The 22,034-nt window shown below is 42.0% G+C and overlaps 1 pseudogene; it reads right to left on the reverse strand.

Annotated features, from left to right (window-relative positions):
• Positions 1–12,003, reverse strand: part of LOC123484009 — a 48,345-nt pseudogene extending 36,342 nt beyond the window's left edge.
• Positions 12,004–22,034: the final 10,031 nt, after the last annotated feature.

Consider the following 22,034-nt stretch of genomic DNA (forward strand, 5'->3'; position numbering starts at 1 on the left):
CTACAAAATGAAGTGTGTTTTGTAATATTGCCAGTAGCAGATTCAGTGATAAACACATGACCGCAAACATTTAAAAGGTGGGTTGTGATCAGCTCTTTCAGAAAGGATAATTCTCTGACCCTCTGACCCTCTCACAGGCACACACCTACCCACACACACACAACCCCCCACCCCACCCCTCGCACACACACCACACACACACACAAACACACATACACATACACACACAGACACACACACACACACACACACACACCTACATACATACATACATACATACATACATACATACACACACTTGCACAAACACACTACTGTCCTATCTGACTCACCTCTCGCCTGCACGGCAGAGTTGTGGGAGTAGCCCAGGGCCACGAGGGCTGTCTCCACCAGCTGGGTGAAGAGGATGTCCTTACGAACCAATACAAACTCAGCATGTCTGTCACCACGCCCATCCCCGTCAGAGACCACACCCCCAGACACGCCACCATCTGCCTGCTCCACTACACAATACACAGGGATCATCAGACCTGGAGAGAGAGAGAGAGAGAGAGAGAGAGAGAGAGAGGTTGAGGATGGAGAGAGAGATAGAGAGAGACAGAAGAGGGAGACAGGAGGAGGGGGAGAGACAGGGAGAGAGAGACAGGGAGACAGGAGGAGGGGGAGAGAGAGAGACAGGGAGACAGGAGGAGGGGGGGAGGGAGAGAGAGAGAGAGATTGGGGGGAGAGAAAGAGAGAGGGAGGGAGAGGGATAGAGGGGAGGGAGATACAGAGAGAGAGAGAGAGAGAGAGAGAGAGAGAGAGAGAGAGAGGACTCAGTGACAATAAACAACCTTCTCCATTACAGTAAGAAAGACATGGTGAATCAAATACAACATAGGCTCAATAACTTTTAATCATTTAGCAGACACTTATCCAGAGCAATTAGGGTTAAGTGCCTTGCTCAAGGGCACATCGGCAGATTTTTCACCTAGTCGACTCAGGGATTTAAACCAGCGACCTTTCGGTTACTGTCCCAACGCTCTTAACCGCCAGGCTCTCACACACAGCACATATCAATCTATTGCGTAAAGTAATTTTCTGAACCACTCATAACAAATTAAGGACATCATTCTGACGTCTTTTGGAGGTAAAAAAGAGACCAGTGAATAATTAGATAATTTGCTTTAGTCATGAAACTTTGACTTTTCCAAGCCTGAAACACCCCATCGTACTCAGCTAATCCTCTAGGAGTAGTAATTTGGAGGAATCAATCAAGCTACTGACAGCACAACGACAAATTAACTCCAGCAAACCAAGTCTCATCAGGCACGCTATATCCCAATAACTCAGCTAAGGAGTTGCATGTGTGTTTTTGTGTGTGTTGTGTGTGTGTGTGTGTGTGTTTGCACAGCACACACGTTTGTGTGTGTTTGTGTGTGGAGTAGCACACGTGTGTATGTGTGCGCATGCATTTGTGGAAGTGTGTGTGTGTGTGTGTCCCTACAAGTGTATATACACTATACATAAACTGCTCTTTGGACTACAGTGTTAGGATAGCATGTGGCCCATTCCACACCGCCATGCTGTGGTTTTAAACAGAGGGGCTGATTTCCCAGTTCAAAGACAGCTCCCTCATTAACACTACAGAAAGCCATTCTGAAAGCCATGGCTGTAAGGAGGAATCCTCCCCTCTTCTCTTCTATTCATTCTCCTAAAAATGTCTTAACTAGTGTTTGGGTATAACAGTATTTGTGTGTGTGTGATGGTTCACGTGCATACAGTATGTGTGTGAGTGTACGTGTTCCTCTGTGTGTTCCCCTACCTCCGAGGGGCCGTAGCGGGGTGCCGTTGAGGCGCGTGCGTGTACCCGTGGGGCTCCCGTTGACCTCCAGGCGGCTCATCTTGCCCGGCGGGGGTCCACAGGTGTCCGGGCTGTCCCCTCTCTGCTCGGGACTGTCCCGCAGACAGGGGCTCTCCGTACCACCACGCTCCATCCCCCACCAACCTCCAGGAGGGGCTCCCAACAGAGCGTACGGACCTGCAGACAGGGAGAGAGAGAGAGAGAGAGAGAGAGAGATGGAGAGAGAGAGAGAGAGAGAGAGAGAGAGAGAGAGAGAGAGAGTTAGAGAGGAGAGAGAGAGAGAGAGAGAGAGAGAGAGAGAGAGAGAGAGAGAGAAGAGAGAGAATAGTGTGAGGAAGAGAAAATAGAGGAGGCATTTGTTCTTTAGGATGAAGTTGCCCTTGAACATAGGCACTGAACTAGGATCAGTGAACCCTCCCCTAAACTTAGTTTATTTAGGAGGAGAAACACCAGATTAACCTCACATCAGTGTCTACAGGCAACTGTCTACATTTACATTTACATTTTAGTCATTTAGCAGACACTCTTATCCAGATCGACTTACAGGAGCAATTAGGGTTAAGTGCCTTGCTTAAGGGCACATCGACAGATTTTTCACCTAGTCGGCTCGGGGATTAGAACCAGCGTTCGCTACATCTTACTGGTGTTGACATTGTGGAGCCTCCTCTTTAAATCAGATCAGGGTTTAAATAGTATTTGTTTTCTTTCAGATACATTGAGCGTTTGAAAAGAGCCAGAGGCATTGAGTCAATTGGTTTGCGCTTTTGGGATGATTCCATTGGTTCCATTGTGCTATATATCTGTTGTTTAGCTGGAATGGAATGTTCGTATCTTATTCATCTGACTGTGGTACTGTATGTGGGTGTCTCACCTAGCTATCTTAAGATGAATGCACAAACTGTAAGTAACTCTGGATAAGAGCATCTGCTGAATGACTAACATGTCAAATGTAAATGTTTTACATACAGATCTCATATGACTGTGTTTAATTATTATTTTTTAAATTATATTGTGTACATTTCACTGTAAAATCTAGCAGTACTAATTACTTCTCTGAGAGTGAGGCGAATAGCACATTAGAGGCTGCTGCTGCCTATTGAAATCACTGGCCACTTTAAGAAATGGAACACTAGTCACTTTAATAATGTTTACATGTCTTGCATTACTCATCTCATATGTATATACTGTATTCTATAATATTCTACTGTATCTTAGTCCATGCCGCTCTGTCATTGCTTGTCCATATATGTATATTTTCTTAAATTCCATTCCTTACTAGTTTTGTGTGTATTAGGTATGTGTTGTGAAATTGTTAGATATTACTTGTTAGATATTACTGCACTGTCGGAGCTAGAAGCACAAGCATTTCGCTACACTCCGCTTATAACATCTGCTAAACACGTGGATGTGACAAATATAATTTGATTTGATTTGATATATAGCGTTTAGCAAAAAACGAACATTATTTGTCTCTCTGAAATGAAACCATCAAGTGATAGATTTTAAACAAATACATGTCTGTCATTGAACAACCCCATGCCATGGTTAAATAGTGAAAAGACACACCCCTTTCGTCATTTTCTTTAAACAATAAAAGCTCATTTCTCAACATGTCTGAAAATGGATAAATAGCGTTTTGAAATTAATCTCTTCATTTGCGTCAGACTCTCACACTGAGATGACAGCTTCATCAGCTCATGTTGTGTTGGAGGCGAGGAGGCGTGAGGGCTGCGGCCATTGTTTCCCTGTGACCCATCAACCCTCCCAGACTGAAGACATTACAGATGACAAGAGCAGAAAAAGAGGACCACAACAAACAAACAGAAACTCACCAGGCTCTTTCCTGTAAATAATACAGGTGACTGCTATCAGACTCTATAGTCATCTACACAGCACTCTAAAATCAGCCATACATACAATCTGGGAACACATGACCACATCTCGTGCTAGGTAGGCCTATGAATGTTCTACATTTTACAGACACTGTACCCAGAGCGACTTACAGGAGCAATTAGGGGTTAAGTGCCTTGCTCAAGGGCACATTGACAGATGTTTTCCCCCACATTGTTGGCTCTGGGATTTGAACCAGCAACCTTTCAGTTACTGGCCCAACGCCCTGTCTGTCATAAGAGATTATACAGTATATGTAGGTCTACTGTTTGACCAAAAGGCTATGCCACTAATCTAGGGGGTGATAGTTGGCTTTTTAAGCAAGGTTACTCATAACAACAGGCTATAACTTGACGCACTACTTTCAAGACATAAAGGTTCCCAATTCAAAACATTAATCCATAGAAGCTCACATGAGCAACCATCTTCACTCCAACATAAGAACTTCTGAGCTAAAGTAACTGGTGCCTCTAACGGACGGAGGTGGTTTGTAACCTTGAGCAACCGTATCTGAGACCTGAAGACTTGCGTTGGCTGTCTGACTTTAGCTCACCAGGCTAACACAGTCTTGTGGCCGGCAGGACAACCGGGTTCAAACCCCTGTCTGTCACACCACTATTATAGAAGTAGGAGCAGTCTGCTGCCTATCTGGCTTCAGCTCAGCGGGCTAACACAGTCCCGTGGTGTGCAGGAGACACGGGTTCGAACCCCAGTCTGTCACCACCCTCTAGACGTAAAGGGGCAGTCTGCTGTCTGTCATGCAGTCTGATGTGTTTGTTTCACAATCTGTGGTTTCCCCTGGCATGATAATTAACCTATTCTGGCCTGAAAGCAGCACATGGTGACAATAAAACACACATGCCAAATTAATAACAGCCTTTAAAAAGATCCTTCCAACACAAACTCAGAATATTGTAATACGGAAGAACCCGAGCCGCCTCTCCCTCTGTTTTACTGCAAAGACCAGTCACTTTCTTTCTTTCCCATAGGACTGCATAGCGGAGGCATCCTGGGCTGGACAGTGAAGGGATACAGCCACGTCAGATCATAGGGACCTGGGTGATCTGAGGCAGCAGTCTAATACAATTTTCATGTTGACCTGAACTGTACTGTGCTGGCTCAGATAATTTATTTCCCCACCCCTGGTCTCTACCTCTCTGGTCCAGCCACCACACATCATGCTATGGGACCAGATCCCTGGTCTCTCCTCTCTGGTCCAGCCACCACACATCATGCTATGGGTCCAGACCCCTGGTCTCTACCTCTCTGGTCCAGCCACCACACATCATGCTATGGGTCCAGACCCCTGGTCTCTACCTCTCTGGTCCAGCCACCACACATCATGCTATGGGACCAGATCCCTGGTCTCTCCCTCTCTGGTCCAGAACCACACACCATGCTATGGGACCAGATCCCTGGTCTCTCCTTCTCTGGTCCAGCCACCACACACCATGCTATGGGACCAGATCCCTGGTCTCTCCTTCTCTGGTCCAGAACCACACATCATACTATGGGACCAGATCCCTGGTCTCTCCTTCTCTGGTCCAGAACCACACACCATGCTATGGGACCAGATCCCTGGTCTCTCCTTCTCTGGTCCAGAACCACACACCATGCTATGGGACCAGATCCCTGGTCTCTCCCTCTCTGGTCCAGCCACCACACACCATGCTATGGGACCAGATCCCTGAGAGCTAGCCTACTATGGGAGAGCTAGGCCTGATTGGAGAGCATTGTGTATTTAAAAGCTTATAAATCTTAACAGCTCTTGACTAAACACACTATTTTTCTCTCTCTCACCCCCCTTCCCCCTCCCCCCTCGTTGTAGATCTGCTTCTGATAAACACTTCTGCATGGGATTTGGGAAAGGCAGACGCAGGATTAAACACCTCCCCTCCGCCCCCCATCCTCTCTGCACCCAGAGTCATTAATAGGGAGAAATTATTACCAGACATGTATGAAGGGGAAGGATATGTGTTGGGAGTCTCTACCCCTGGGAGACCCTGCCATCATAGGTCTGGAGTTGAGAAGAGAAAAAGAGATGAGAAACACTCTCTCTCTCTCTCTCTCTCTCTCTCTCTCTCTCTCTCTCTCTCTCTCTCTCTCTCTCTCTCTCTCCTTCTCTCTCTCACTCTCTCTCACTCTCTCTTTCTCTCTCTCTCTCACTCTCTCTCACCTCTCTCTCTCTCTCACTCTCTCTCTCTCTCTCTCTCTCTCTCTCTCTCTCTCTCTCTCTCTCTCTCTCTCTCTCTCTCACTCCCTCTCTCACTCTCTCTCTCTCTCTCTCACTCTCTCTCTCTCTCTCTCTCTCCCACATTTTAGTGTTCGCAGTTCTTCACTTAATCTCTCATCACACCAGTCCTATCCTGTGAGTTTGTCCAGTGGCCAGCTATCAGACTGATGGAATGGATGGATGTCTATCAGTACAGTAGATCTCCTCCTGATAACATCTGATGACATCACACAGCCCTGCCCTCCAGCTTTGATCCACATGACTACATCAGAACAAGGGCTGTGTCACAAATGGCACCCTATTCCCTATAGAGGCTCTGGTCAAACCTAGTGCACTATAGGGAATAGGGTACCATTTGTGATGCACCCAGGGGCTTATTGTTTGTCTGTTAAGGTTTAATAATAACTGAGTTTTGTCTATATTTTGTCTTACAGAGGGATTTGTATCTTGTATTTGTCTTTCCGTGTTTCAGGTAGTTCATGTTACTGTCACTATAACATATTTTATCAACACATTGAGTAACCAAACAAAAGAGTCCTGTACTCTTAGATGCTGTAGACAAACCCCACATTGAGAGTATTATGTCTGAATTATTACAAGAGCTCGGAGGATGATGGAACTTTCACAACGCATTAGGCTTGACGGAATGTGTGACGGAGTTGACAGTTGATCTCTTAGGATGTTTACAGCTACTCAGTCATTGAGACTGTTGAAATATATGACTGATATAACTGACTAGAAGTGAACAACGCACCACTACGTGATATTTATGGTCTGATGATGAAAATGACCATATAGAAAAGGGGTTTTAAAGACTAAGATTTAAAACCACTGAAATATTATATATGTTTATATTTCTATAGGTGTCTGTTAGGTGTTGTTCCTTCCTCTTATTGTTGTCATTATAGATTAATAATAATAATAATAATAATAATAATAATAATAATAATAATAATAATAATAATAATAATCAAGATTATGCTGTACGCTCTTAGAATTAGTGACTCGAGGAACACTGGAGATCCTCAAGGAACCCCTGGAGTTCCTCAAGAAACCATTGCTAGTCAATGCTTCATATTTGCACCTTCGGTTAGTTGAGGGGTTCTTGGAGGAACCTTTAATGGGTCAATGTAGCAACGGGATCCTGGAGGAACCCTATAATAATAAATAAATAATATGCCATTTAGCAGACGCTTTTATCCAAAGCGACTTACAGTCATGCGTGCATACATTTTTTTTTGTGTATGGGTGGTCCCGGGGATCGAACCCACTACCTTGGCGTTACAAGCGCCGTGCTCTACCAGCTGAGTGTGGCTTAGTAGGGGCGTGGCTTTAAGATATATATATTTTTTGGGCCACCCATTAGAGTAAATGTCATTCTTGTTCACCAGTTCTGTTGTATTGCCATCACATGTTAAGTTTGAACATTGACAGTTTTGTAACTTCAATGAGCCGAAAAGAGGCTTTGCAAATCCCAAAGTAGGAATAGATACCACTTTTTTACCAATTTTATGTAATCAGCAATGTTAATATTATATTAGAATATGTAATATATATAAATATTCAAGGAACATTTTAATTTGCAGTGTACAAACTCAACATGATGAACAGGAATGACATGTATGCTAACAAGTCACCAAAAATAACTATTTGAAAGTAACGCCTCTAATCTGATAGGCTGCCACCTCTACAATATATTATTAAAAAGGTTCAAAATCGAACCCCTCCCATCACAAAAAGGTTCCGGTTTGAACCTTTACACAGGGGTTCCTTGAAGACCCTTTTCAGAGGGGTTCCTCAAGGAACCTTTTTCAACCGGAAAGGTTCTGCCGGTGTGGCAACCCAAAAGGTTCTTCCAGGCACCATTACTTCTAAGAGTGTAGCATATGTAGCACATTTTACACATATTAACACGTTCACTAGGAATAATGACTTGAACTCTGACCCTGGCCTCATGCATTCTCAATATAAACATACACACACACAAGCACACACACACACACACACACACACACAGAAACCACTTCAAGCATACAATGCTGGGAGACTGTACAGACACATAGAGACCACACACACTAGAGCATACTACACTCACTCACATGGATGCAAAATGTACTCGACAACATAGTAACACACAGTCATACCATTCACTGTGAACAACCAGTACTGCATAAGTCATGCATTTACCATATGTTATTGAAGTACCATTCAATTATTTTATCTTCTGAATACCTCTTAATGCTAGTTTGATAACTTGTTTCAACTCAAACATTAACTCAAACATGGAGTCAATTGGTGGAATTTAATCAAACCTGCACATCGACTTGGTACTGATACCCCTTGTATATACAGTGCAATCGGAAAGTATTCAGACCCCTTCCCTTTTTCCACATTTTGTTACGGTACAGCCTTATTCTAAAATATATTAAATAAAACATGTTCCTCATCAATCTACACGCAATACCCCGTAATGACAAAGCAAAAACAGCAAACTGAGCAATCGGGAGAAGGGCCTTGGTCAGGAGATGACCAAGAACCCGATGGTCACTCTAACAGAGCTCCAGAGTTCCTCTGTGGAGCTGGGAGAACCTTCCAGAAGGATAACCATCTCTGCAGCACTCCACCAATCAGGCCTTTATGGTAGAGTGGCCAGACGGAAGCCACTCCTCAATAAAAGGCACATGACAGACCACTTGGAGTTTGCCAAAAGGCAACTAAAGGACTGTCAGACCATGAGAAACAAGATTCTCTGGTCTGATGAAACCAAGATTAAACTATTTGGCCTGAATGCCAAGCGTCACGTCTGGAGGAAACCTGGCACCATCCCTACGGTGAAGCATGGTGGTGGCAGCATCATGCTGTGGGGATGTTTTTCAGCAGCAGGGACTGGGAGACTAGTCAGGATCAAGGGAAAGATGAACAGAGCAAAATACTGAGAGATTCTTGATGAAAACCTGCTCCAGAGTGCTCAGGACCTCAGACTGGGGCGACGATTCACCTTCCAACAGGACAACGACCCTAAGCACACAGCCAAAACAACGCAGGAGTGGCTTTGGGACAAGTCTCTGAATGTCCTTGAGTGGCCCAGCCAGAGCCCGGACTTTAACCCGATCTAACATCTCTGGAGAGACCTGAAAATAGCTGTGCAGTGACGCTCCCCATCCAACCTGACAGAGCTTGAGAGGATCTGCAGAGAAGAATGGGAGAAACTCGCCAAATACAGGTGTGCCAAGCTTGTAGCGTCATACCCAAGAAGGCCCAAGGCTGTAATCGCTGCCAAAGATGCTTCAACAAAGTACTGAGTAAAGTGTCTGAATACTTATGTAAATGTGATATTTACGTTTTCTTTATTTTATACATTTGCACACAAAACATTTAACCTGTTTTTGCTTTGCCATTATGGGGTATTGTGTGAAGATTGATGAGGGAAAAAACAAATTTAATCCATTTTAAAATAAGGCTGTAACGTAACAAAATGTGGAAAAAGTCAAGGGGTCTGAATACTTTCCGAATGCACTGTAGCCAAGTTATCATTACTCATTGTGAATGCATTATTACTTTTATTATTACCGTTTTACTTTTCTATTATTTCTCTATTTGTTTTCCTCTGCATTGTTGGGAAGGGCGTTAAGTAAGCGTTTCACTGGTAGTCTACACCTGTTGTTTATGAAGCATGTGATGAATAAAAATAGGATTTGATTTGATTTAACCGTTTAACTGTATGTTTAATGAGGGAGACACACCCATGGTAAGAGGCCTAGATTTTGCATGTCTTTTTGTGAACAGGTTACATTTCAGGCCATAGTACTGTATTACACAGGATCAAATAATGTTAAAATAGGAAAAGGGTAAGGGGGCATTTCATTTTTTTTTTTTTTAATAGTCAAGCCCTGAAGTTTTTATTTTGGGGGAGAGAAATGGAGAAGAAAGCTGGAGGAACAACTTTTTTCTCTCCACTTGGCATACTGCAGTGAAAACAAGTTTATCCAAATGAAACCGGCATTTTGATGGGACCACTAAATTACTGTTGTTGACATTTTTGGGGACAGTATGTTTTGTCATGCTGAGAGCAACGTTGCTATTTCTCTGGCTGTAAAAACGTTTGAGCAAAAAATGTGCCCTGTCCACTCACTAGGCCAGTTTATAAATGTTACATTTTAGCTGACGTTTTTATTAAACATTGTAGACATTTTTGCAGGGTAGGGTGATTATGTATTCGCCTTATGGTGAAAGACAACAGCTCGCTCTGGTTGCTCATTTGTTTATCTTAAACTTATGAATATTCAAAAGCGCTAAAATTCATGAATTTGACCGGTAACATGTTCTGGTAAAACATTTCAATGCAGTTGAGAGTATACACATGTAAAAGTATTGATGTGTCAACGTCTCAATCAAAAAACTAGCTCTATAGGCTGGACCTATAGCCAATGGTTTGACTCGGGACACTACGTCTTTTACTTTTATAAATTAAAAGTTCAATTAAAAGTCTAAAAGTAGAGTAATAAGTCAGTAGCACTCCATTTTCAAACTCCAAAACGAAACAAAGTTCACTAAAATAATGCATGTTGGATATCTAGGTACGCAATGTGATAAATTGTCCTAAATGAATTAGCATGTACCTGATACCTATAGCCTATACCTGATACTAACCCGTGCTAAATGTATTTTGCAGTCTACACAATTAGTTCGTTTTTGTTTTGCGTAATGATTTAATCAGAACGTGCACAGTCCTCAAGTACAATTATAAAAGTATAATATTTATTATAATTATAATAATTGTCAGTAGTAAAGCTGTTGATCAACTTTATTTTTAGTGTGGAATGTATAGTCTACATTAATTTTTTTCTGAAACCTAAAGGTGTTAGGCTACATGAAAAATCTAAATATGAGATAATATAATCCAAATTAAATAGTATTATCATAGCTAATAATAGTTATTATATGGTAGCCTAATGATAGATTATTTACGCTAAATTATCGCCAAAACATTGACACCTTGCTTATAATTTGTATTCTTTGCCCATTTAGCCTATTCTTTTTAACAGTCAGTTATTCAGGCTAGACGTACGACCAGAACATTGTTGACACATTGATTACATTTACATTGTATTGGGCCTAATATTAACGATCATTTATTAATATCATTTTTATCCTTTAAAATATTAGTATTACTATTATAATTAGGCCTTAAACCATTGTTGTTACTATCATTGTTATAAATTGACACCTAATATTATTATTATTATTATTATTATTATTATTATTATTATTATTATTATTATTATTATTAGTTTTTGTAATGTTGGTAAAGTAGGCTAAAGCTGACTGAAATGGTGAAGCTCACAATAAAAAATAATTGGGTGAAGAAGTTTTACTCACTGTTTACGCGGTGTCTATACCTCGCCTGGTTGGGAAGAAAGCTCTGTCCATTGATGATAAGTATTGAATCCAGGGCTGGACTTGGGGATGTTTCGGGGAGCAGAAGTCGGTTATCCGTCACTCGGAGCTCGACGGTTCTTCACCGCGCTTTACTTGAGTTTGATAGCAAAGCAGCTTGACAGAGCGCGAGCGAGAGGACGATAGAGAAGGCAGATACAGGAAATACGCTCCGTGTGCTTGCTTGCGAGTTTGTTTGTGTGTGAAGGGGGTGGAGAGAGAGAGAGAGAGAGAGAGAGAGAGACCTCACAGTCGGAGCTCCTAGATTGAACAGCCAACCACCAAAACAGCCTATAATGCGCTCGAGGGGATGGACGACAGGCAGCACAAATCAAGATTCCGCGTTTGTTCCTTTATTCCTTGCTTTCCAGAGGATATGAAGTTAGAACGTCTTTACTTTGTCTTTACTACCGGAGCCATAGATGGGCTAAAGGAATAGTGGAAGCAGCGAGGTAACCAAATATCGGACCGTTGGTTATGCTGCAGATGATAGGAGAGAGGGAGTAAACGGAGACTTCGATTGACAGGGAGCGAGAGAGGAGGTACCAGCTGCTATTACGATATAAAGGAGGAGGTATCAGAGGCAATTATACTGTATATCCATTCATCATCAGCCATTGGCCTTCGTAACATTGCACATGGACGGCCTTCGTGCTAATCAAAATTGAGCTCCTCACTTTTGAGCAGGTGATCCAAAATATCTGGAATGGCAACAATTTACATTGGCCGATCATCACAATATCGGGGTGCAATCTATCTCCTCTCAATTGTGGACTTTCAAGAGATAATTCTGACCCATCATGTAGCCTACAGTCAAACGCTCAACCCGAATTGTCTGAACTGGTATTTAAACAGAATAAAGATTGTATAGCGTTTGCCTTGTTCGTAACGGCGTTATAATGTCCTCCTCAACGTGCCATACATATGCCTAAAACTCATTCAATAATTAAGATAAAATGTCTAACATAATTCAAATCAAATCCTATATCAAGACTATAGCTGTAAGTCGCTTTGGATAAAAGCGTCTGCTAAATGGCATATTATATTATTATTATATTATAGCAGTCAGATGAGTGTTGTAAATGTAGGGTTGGTTTCACTCACATCCTATTAACTAAGCTAAGTCTGATTAAATGTTTTTCCAATCTTGTTGAGGAAAAAAGATGCACGAGCAATTAGTAAATTAGTGTAATCAAGAATGTATCTCATTGATTCTCACCACACACACACACACACACACACACACACACACACACACACATACACACACACACACACGCACACACTTATGATATACTTAATTCACATGTATAGGGTATAAGCCTATTCTATGCTGTATAGCCTGATAAAATAGTCTAACATTTTCACAAGACAGACCCAGGGCCTACATAAACGCCATGTGTTAAAATATTTTGTTCATCGACTATAAAAACAGCGTCCTCGTTGCCAACAGTTTTATAGGCTTACAACTGATACCTAGATAGTCTATATATAACGTGTTAGGCATCGGCGTACATAATGTCTGTACAAACGAACATTCCCACTGTGTTGGTGGCATGTTAAATGACTGTTGTAAATTGGCCGCGGCCAAAGGTTTTCTGCAGCTAGGCCTACAGACCTATATTTTCTGTGAGTGCTTGCGTTTTTTTCTGTGAGTGCATGACATACCTTATTTTCCTTTGATTTCTAAGTTTAAATTACATTTAATTATAATGTTGTTCACGTTGTTATGAAATATTACAGTTTTTGTCAGGGGCATAAAACGTTTAGTAGTCAACGAAATTGCATATCAATAAACCACACAAGCTACCATATCAATCAAAATACCAACATGCAGCAATGAGATACAGTCAAGAAGTTTAGTGTTTATAAGCCTACCGTACGTGCGACATGTTTTTAGACAACCTGCACCAGGCCGTCGAAATTGTATGCAATACAATGTTTAAAGAATTACAAAATGGAGCTTTGTTTCTCACATGAGTTGGATACTTGCAACTCGCAGACTGAATTTTGACAGTCCATCGCCACAAGTAAGTCGGCCACCAACCAACCTAGTTGACGATGCTTTTTATTGGCTATGGTGACCCTTTATGTTAGTAGAATGAATATCCAAGAGAGACAGAGGGCTCAGAACTAGTGGCAGCATTTGCGAGTGCCATTCATATGACGTGAAAACAGCGCGACCCTATGGGCATTTTACACTGTCATCAAAAAGCCTCAACTTTGCCTTTTACAAGTCTTCACAAACAATCATTATTCTCTTACCTCCAACAACCAACCATAAATAAAATAAGTTAAATGCAATTTATATAATTTCGCCTAGTTTGATTTCTGTGGACTAACCGGTCTCTTGATTTATGTAGTTACCACTTTGAAGGACATTCCGTAACCTATAACTAATGTGTAGCTTACATTTCGTTAATTGTAACGTTGTTACTGATACTTTTTCGATTCCAGAATGTCTCAATAGGACATATATACATTTTTATATAGTTGCCAATAAGGGAATGGTGTAATTTATTAGACAAATAGTCTTAAGTAATCTAATAACCAAATGTTTCTTTTTTTATTTCGCAATTAGTATATGGTGGCTTAAAACATTAGTCCAAACTATATTCACAACAGTAGGTTAGTGATTGTAACCAAAACTATACTTTCTTTATAATTAGTCTTATCTTGACGCATGAGTCTACAGCGTTTGATACTTTAATTAAGATTGTTTGCCTATTTCGTTATTTCATTGTTAGGATATTTAAAAATAAATAAATAATTATTGAACTCTGGAAAATGACATCTTTCCAATTAATGTGAATTGACAATGACCTTTGGCACATAATTAGCCTGGTTGCGGTCTCTGTTCAGCTATTTATTACATTCCACTCCTTGGCACTCCTGTCATTTGTCTTGTGGCAAGGAGTGGAACGTTAGCTAAAAGGACTGGTACCTAGACTAGCACATAATGTCAGAGGGTACATTTTTGTCTGTGCTTTATTGAACGACTTTACCTCAAAAACGACAATTGTATGTTAGCCTATTAGCAACACCACCAATCCGAGGAATAATAATCATGTGTGCATAGAACAAGAAAAGGAAAATGAAACCTAACATAAAAAAACACCAATTGTTTTTCCAGACGAGGAAAATATTGTTCAAAGGCCATTATGGAAATTGATGATGGAATTATATACTACACAATTACTTGGTGTTAGACTTCTGATAGCTTTAATACATTGACATCATTTTAATTGCATAGTAACAGAGTGAAATCGAATGCAAATTATGATAACAATTTTGGGGGTATAGTCTACAAACATTCATAGGAATAAATTATTACATTGTTTCAGAATTTGTCAGAATCATCTACAAAGACATACAGTGGGGGAAAAAAGTATTTAGTCAGCCACCAATTGTGCAAGTTCTCCCACTAAAAAAGATGAGAGAGGCCTGTAATTTTCATCATAGGTACACGTCAACTATGACAGACAAAATGAGAAAAGAAAATCCAGAAAATCACATTGTAGGATTTTTAATGAATTTATTTGCAAATTATGGTGGAAAATAAGTATTTGGTCAATAACAAAAGTTTCTCAATACTTTGTTGTATACTCTTTGTTGGCAATGACACAGGTCAAACGTTTTCTGTAAGTCTTCACACACTGTTGCTGGTATTTTGGCCCATTCCTCCATGCAGATCTCCTCTAGAGCAGTGATATTTTGGGGCTGTCGCTGGGCAACACGGATTTCAACTCCCTCCAAAGATTTTCTATGGGGTTGAGATCTGGAGACTGGCTAAGCCACTCCAGGACCTTGAAATGCTTCTTACGAAGCTCACTTCTTCGTTGCCCGGGCGGTGTGTTTGCGATCATTGTCATGCTGAAAGACCCAGCCACGTTTCATCTTCAATGCCCTTGCAGATGGAAGGAGGTTTTCACTTAAAATCTCACGATACATGGCACCATTCATTCTTTCCTTTACACGGATCAGTCGTCCTGGTCCCTTTGCAGAAAAACAGCCCCAAAGCATGATGTTTCCACCCCCATGCTTCACAGTAGGTATGGTGTTCTTTGGATGCAACTCAGCATTCTTTGTCCTCCAAACACGACGAGTTGAGTTTTTACCAAAAAGTTCTATTTTGGTTTCATCTGACCATATGACATTCTCCCAATCCTCTTATGGATCATCCAAATGCACTCTAGCAAACTTCAGACGGGCCTGGACATGTACTGGCTTAAGCAGGGGGACACGTCTGGCACTGCAGGATTTGAGTCCCTGGCGGCGTAGTGTGTTACTGATGGTAGGCTTTGTTACTTTGGTCCCAGCTCTCTGCAGGTCATTCACTAGGTCCCCCCGTGTGGTTCTGGGATTTTTGCTCACCGTTCTTGTGATCATTTTGACCCCATGGGGTGAGATCTTGTGTGGAGCCCCAGATCGAGGGAGATTATCAGTGGTCTTATATGTCTTCCATTTCCTAATAATTGCTCCCACAGTTGATTTCTTCAAACCAAGCTGCTTACCTATTGCAGATTCAGTCTTCCCAGCCTGGTGCAGGTCTACAATTTTGTTTCTGGTGTCCTTTGACAGCTCTTTGGTCTTGGCCATAGTGGAGTTTGGAGTGTGACTGTTTGAGGTTGTGGACAGGTGTCTTTTATACTGATAACAAGTTCAAACAGGTGCCATTAATACAGGTAACGAGTGGAGGACAGAGGACCCTCTTAAAGAAGAAGTTACAGGTCTGTGAGAGCCAAAAATCTTGCTTGTTTGTAGGTGACCAAATACTTATTTTCCACCATGATTTGCAAATAAATTCATTAAAAATCCTACAATGTGATTTTCTGGAATTTTTTCCTCAATTTGTCTGTCATAATTGATGTGTACCTATGATGAAAATTACAGGCCTCTCTCATCTTTTTAAGTGGGAGAACTTGCACAATTGGTGGCTGACTAAATACTTTTTTTCCCCACTGTAAATACAAACATGAAAAAGGGTAATCACCACATTCATCACATTGTATTTCATGCATCATCATGGTGATACGAGACAATTGCAATGATAAGCTAATTGCAATGATAGGCTCACTTGCCATTGGGTTAAGGAGGCTCCTCATGAGACAAGGAAAAAGGTGAGGAATCCGAAGACGTGATTTGTCCACAGGACTTTTGTTCCAACGTATTACATTTCTGCAGGCACAACCTAAGCCTCAGGACACGCATGCACGCACGCACGCACACACACACACACACACGCACGCACGCACGCACGCACGCACGCACGCACACACACACACTAGTGTAGGTGAGTCATTAAAATAGTCTCTGACTAACATTTCGGTTGATTGATCTACCTGGCAAATAGTAAATCATGTAGCGATCAGATAATACAACAAGTTAACCTGAGCAGTAGGCTAAATGACTTGGTGTGATAGCATGTATGATGTGCCTGTCTGGCATGAAGCACATTGTGGGGACCTTGAAGAGACATAACACTACCACATAGGCCCACTACTGTTGGGTCAAAGGGAGGGGAGCTCATGTAGCCTCTTAGCTAATGCAAAACACATTGACGGCAGCACACGGGTCAGACAGACGCTAATTGGGCTAAAGACCTTGCTTTGCCACTTGATCACACATTAAGGGTCTTGTTGGTTAAGTCAACATAGGCAGTAACTGAGGTCAGTTTTAGTTTCTGACGCCACTAAAATAATCTAATCTACAGACTCCAAGTCCAAAACTCACTACAGCTTCTCCTTTCCCCCATCCCCCCTATCTTCATTTAGGTTATCACACGGTCATATTACTGTAATAATATTACTGTAAGATATTCCATGGCTGCCGCTGGTAGCTTTACACATTGCCAAAAAAAATAAAAAAATAGTACTCACAACTTTTAGTGAAACAGTTGATGGTGGTCATTTTGTGGTAAAGAGGTATGAAAAAGAGGCTGAGTGTAACTGTTATGCAGCTTTAAGCATCTAGTGGATGCAATATGCTGTATCTACCATCCTGTCTGTCTGTCTGCCTGCAATATGCTGTATCTACCATCCTGTCTGTCTGCCTGTCTGCAATATACTGTATCTACCATCCTGTCTGTCTGCCTGCAATATGCTGTATCTACCATCCTGTCTGTCTGCCTGCAATATGCTGTATCTACCATCCTGTCTGTCTGTCTGTCTGTCTGTCTGTCTGTCTGTCTGTCTGTCTGTCTGTCTGTCTGTCTGCAATATACTGTATCTACCATCCTGTCTTCTGTCTGTCTGTCTGTCTGTCTGTCTGTCTGTCTGTCTGCAATATACTGTATCTACCATCCTGTCTGTCTGTCTGTCTGCAATATACTGAATCTACCATCCTGTCTGTCTGTCTGCCTTGCAATATGCTGTATCTACCATCCTGTCTGTCTGTCTGCCTGCAATATACTGTATCTACCATCCTGTCTGTCTGTCTGTCTGTCTGCAACATACTGTATCTACCATCCTGTCTGTCTGTCTGCCTGCAATATACTGTATCTACCATCTTCTGTCTGTCTGTCTGTCTGTCTGTCTGTCTGTCTGTCTGTCTGTCTGTCTGCAATATACTGTATCTACGATCCTGTCTGTCTGTCTGTCTGCAGTATACTGTATCTACCATCCTGTCTGTCTGTCTGTCTGTCTGTCTGTCTGTCTGTCTGTCTGTCTGCAATATACTGTATCTACCATCCTGTCTGTCTGTCTGCCTGCAATATACTGTATCTACCATCCTGTCTGTCTGTCTGTCTGTCTGTCTGTCTGTCTGTCTGTCTGTCTGTCTGTCTGTCTGTCTGTCTGCAATATACTGTATCTACCATCCTGTCTGTCTGTCTGTCTGTCTGCAATATACTGTATCTACCATCCTGTCTGTCTGTCTGCCTGCAATATACTGTATCTACCATCCTGTCTGTCTGTCTGTCTGCCTTGCAATATACTGTATCTACCATCCTGTATGTCTGTCTGTCTGTCTGCCTGCAATATACTGTATCTACCATCCTGTCTGTCTGTCTAACTTGCAATATGCTGCATCTACCATCCTGTCTGTCTGTCTGTCTGTCTGCAATATACTGTATCTACCATCCTGTCTGTCTGTCTGTCTGTCTGCAATATACTGTATCTACCATCCTGTCTGTCTGTCTGTCTGTCTGTCTGCAATATACTGAATCTACCATCCTGTCTGTCTGTCTGCCTTGCAATATGCTGTATCTACCATCCTGTCTGTCTGTCTGCCTGCAATATACTGTATCTACCATCCTGTCTGTCTGTCTGTCTGTCTGTCTGTCTGTCTGTCTGTCTGTCTGTCTGTCTGTCTGTCTGCAATATACTGTATCTACCATCCTGTCTGTCTGTCTGCCTGCAATATACTGTATCTACCATCCTGTCTGTCTGTCTGTCTGTCTGTCTGTCTGTCTGTCTGTCTGCAATATACTGTATCTACCATCCTGTCTGTCTGTCTGTCTGCAATATACTGTATCTACCATCCTGTCTGTCAGTCTGTCTGTCTGTCTGTCTGTCTGCAATATACTGTATCTACCATCCTGTCTGTCTGTCTGCCTGCAATATACTGTATCTACCATCCTGTCTGTCTGTCTGTCTGTCTGTCTGTCTGTCTGTCTGTCTGTCTGTCTGTCTGCAATATACTGTATCTACCATCCTTTCTGTCTGTCTGTCTGCAATATACTGTATCTACCATCCTGTCTGTCTGTCTGCCTGCAATATACTGTATCTACCATCCTGTCTGTCTGTCTGTCTGCCTGCAATATACTGTATCTACCATCCTGTCTGTCTGTCTGCCTTGCAATATATTGTATCTACCATCCTGTCTGTCTGTCTGTCTGTCTGCCTGCAATATACTGTATCTACCATCCTGTCTGTCTGTCTGCCTTGCAATATACTGTATCTACCATCCTGTCTGTCTGTCTGTCTGTCTGTCTGCAATATACTGTATCTACCATCTGTCTGTCTGTCTGTCTGTCTGTCTGTCTGTCTGTCTGTCTGTCTGTCTGTCTGTCTGTCTGTCTGTCTGCAATATACTGAATCTACCATCCTGTCTGTCTGTCTGCCTTGCAATATGCTGTATCTACCATCCTGTCTGTCTGTCTGTCTGCCTGCAATATACTGTATATACCATCCTGTCTGTCTGTCTGTCTGCCTGCAATATACTGTATCTACCATCCTGTCTGTCTGTCTGCCTTGCAATATACTGTATCTACCATCCAGTCTGTCTGTCTGTCTGTCTGCCTGCAATATACTGTATCTACCATCCTGTCTGTCTGTCTGCCTTGCAATATACTGTATCTACCATCCTGTCTGTCTGTCTGTCTGTCTGCCTGCAATATACTGTATCTACCATCCTGTCTGTCTGTCTGCCTTGCAATATGCTGCATCTACCATCCTGTCTGTCTGTCTGTCTGTCTGCAATATACTGTATCTACCATCCTGTCTGTCTGTCTGTCTGCAATATACTGTATCTACCATCCTGTCTGTCTGTCTCTCTGTTTGTCTGCAATATACTGTATATACCATCCTGTCTGTCTGCCTGCAATATACTGCATCTACCATCCTGTCTGTCTGTCTGTCTGTCTGTCTGTCTGTCTGTCTGCAATATACTGTATCTACCATCCTGTCTGTCTGTCTGTCTGCAATATACTGTATCTACCATCCTGTCTGTCTGTCTCTCTGTTTGTCTGCAATATACTGTATATACCATCTTGTCTGTCTGTCTGCCTGCAATATACTGTATCTACCATCCTGTCTGTCTGTCTGTCTGTCTGCCTGCAATATACTGTATCTACCATCCTGTCTGTCTGTCTGTCTGTCTGTCTGTCTGTTTGTCTGCAATATACTGTATATACCATCTTGTCTGTCTGTCTGCCTGCAATATACTGTATCTACCATCCTGTCTGTCTGTCTGTCTGTCTGTCTGCCTGCAATATACTGTATCTACCATCCTGTCTGTCTGTCTGTCTGCAATATACTGTATCTACCATCCTGTCTCTGTCTGTCTGTCTGTCTGTCTGTCTGTCTGTCTGTCTGTCTGTCTGTCTGTCTGTCTGTCTGTCTGTCTGTCTGTCTGTCTGTCTGCAATATACTGTATCTACCATCCTGTCTCTGTCTGTCTGTCTGTCTGTCTGTCTGTCTGTCTGTCTGTGTCTGCCTGCAATATACTGTATCTACCATCCTGTCTCTGTGTGTCTGTCTGCCTGCAATATACTGTATCTACCATCCTGTCTCTGTCGGTCTGTCTGCCTGCCTGCCTGTCTACCTGTCTGTCTGCCTGCCTGCCACCTGACTGTATGTCTGTCTGCTACCTGTCTGTCTGTTGGAAATTAAAAATATTTAGCCAGAAATGCATTGAATGGGATTGTCCCGGTTGATGTCTGTGAATAAGAGGCTAGATCAATGTGAAAACAATCAGGCTGTGAAATGTAGCATTTGATCCAGAGCTATAATCATGTTAGTTAGGGCATGGTAAACATAGCTACAGTCACATTCATCTTATCTGTGCTCCAGGGATGAGCTGGACTTTGATCCCAAACCTCACGTTTGTCTGGAGACTCACTACCAGGATTTCTGCTCTGCACTGCAGGCAACTAGAAGGTGCAATAGCAAATGGAGCCCAACCATATTGAGCCCAATGTCCGCATGTACAGCCGCAGGAAGAAGTAATGCTGAGGGTACTGCAGCACCCCCTGAAAAACAGGAAGAAATAAATATATATTTCTCCACTTTGGCAAAAAAGGTAGCTGTATAATTAAGAACAGTATCTTGCAGGATTCAAAAGTTGGAATTGTAAGAGTTGTTGCCTTGTCCCTATCTCTGTGGTTGTCAATCTAATGGAATCCAGAAAGAACAAAACCCTGCCCTCAAACATTTACATCAAAAGGTGCAAAGTTATGGGCAAAGGCACAAAACATCCACATCAAATTAAATATTTTTTTGGATAAAATAACATGGAACACAACCACTTTTTGTGCAGTATTAATTGACCATCCTTACAAACCACTTAATGTAAATGTACATTACTGTATTGTACATATGCTGGTCATCTGGTACCTGTACACTTTCCATCACCATGGAGAAAAACAATGCACAATACAGTAATTGAGTACATTGAGAAAGTGGTTTGTGATGGTGTGATGGTGTGACTCAGTTGGTAGAGCATGGTGCTTGCAATGCTAGGGTTGTGGGTTCAATTCCCACGGGGACCAGTATGAACATGTATGCACTCACTACTGTAAGTTGCTCTGGATAAGAGCGTCTGCTAAAATGTAAAAGGAATGAATAGACCATGTCAGTTCTCACATAGAAGTAAGTCGCATTTGCAAAGTATTTCAAGAAACTGGTAAACATATGTCTTTTTATATTCCACAAGTATTATCAGATGAACTGTTTTGTACAGATAATTATCAGACTCAAGTTACAAATACATTTAGTTTAAATTTTTTCACAAAAGTAGTGCACTGGGCCTTTACCATTCCTGTATTAGTGGACCAATATAGACAGCTCCCCCCAAACTACTTCCCGCAGCTACGGCAGCATGTTATGGAGGTAGTTCAGTCCAGATTTCTGAGAGAGATGGTTGTGGCTGAGCGCCCTCTTTCCAGACAGTGTGTGTGAACTTGTGGATGAA

The sequence above is a fragment of the Coregonus clupeaformis genome, unplaced genomic scaffold (genome assembly GCF_020615455.1).
Source record: "Coregonus clupeaformis isolate EN_2021a unplaced genomic scaffold, ASM2061545v1 scaf0183, whole genome shotgun sequence".
Classification (NCBI taxonomy): Eukaryota; Metazoa; Chordata; class Actinopteri; order Salmoniformes; family Salmonidae; genus Coregonus; species Coregonus clupeaformis.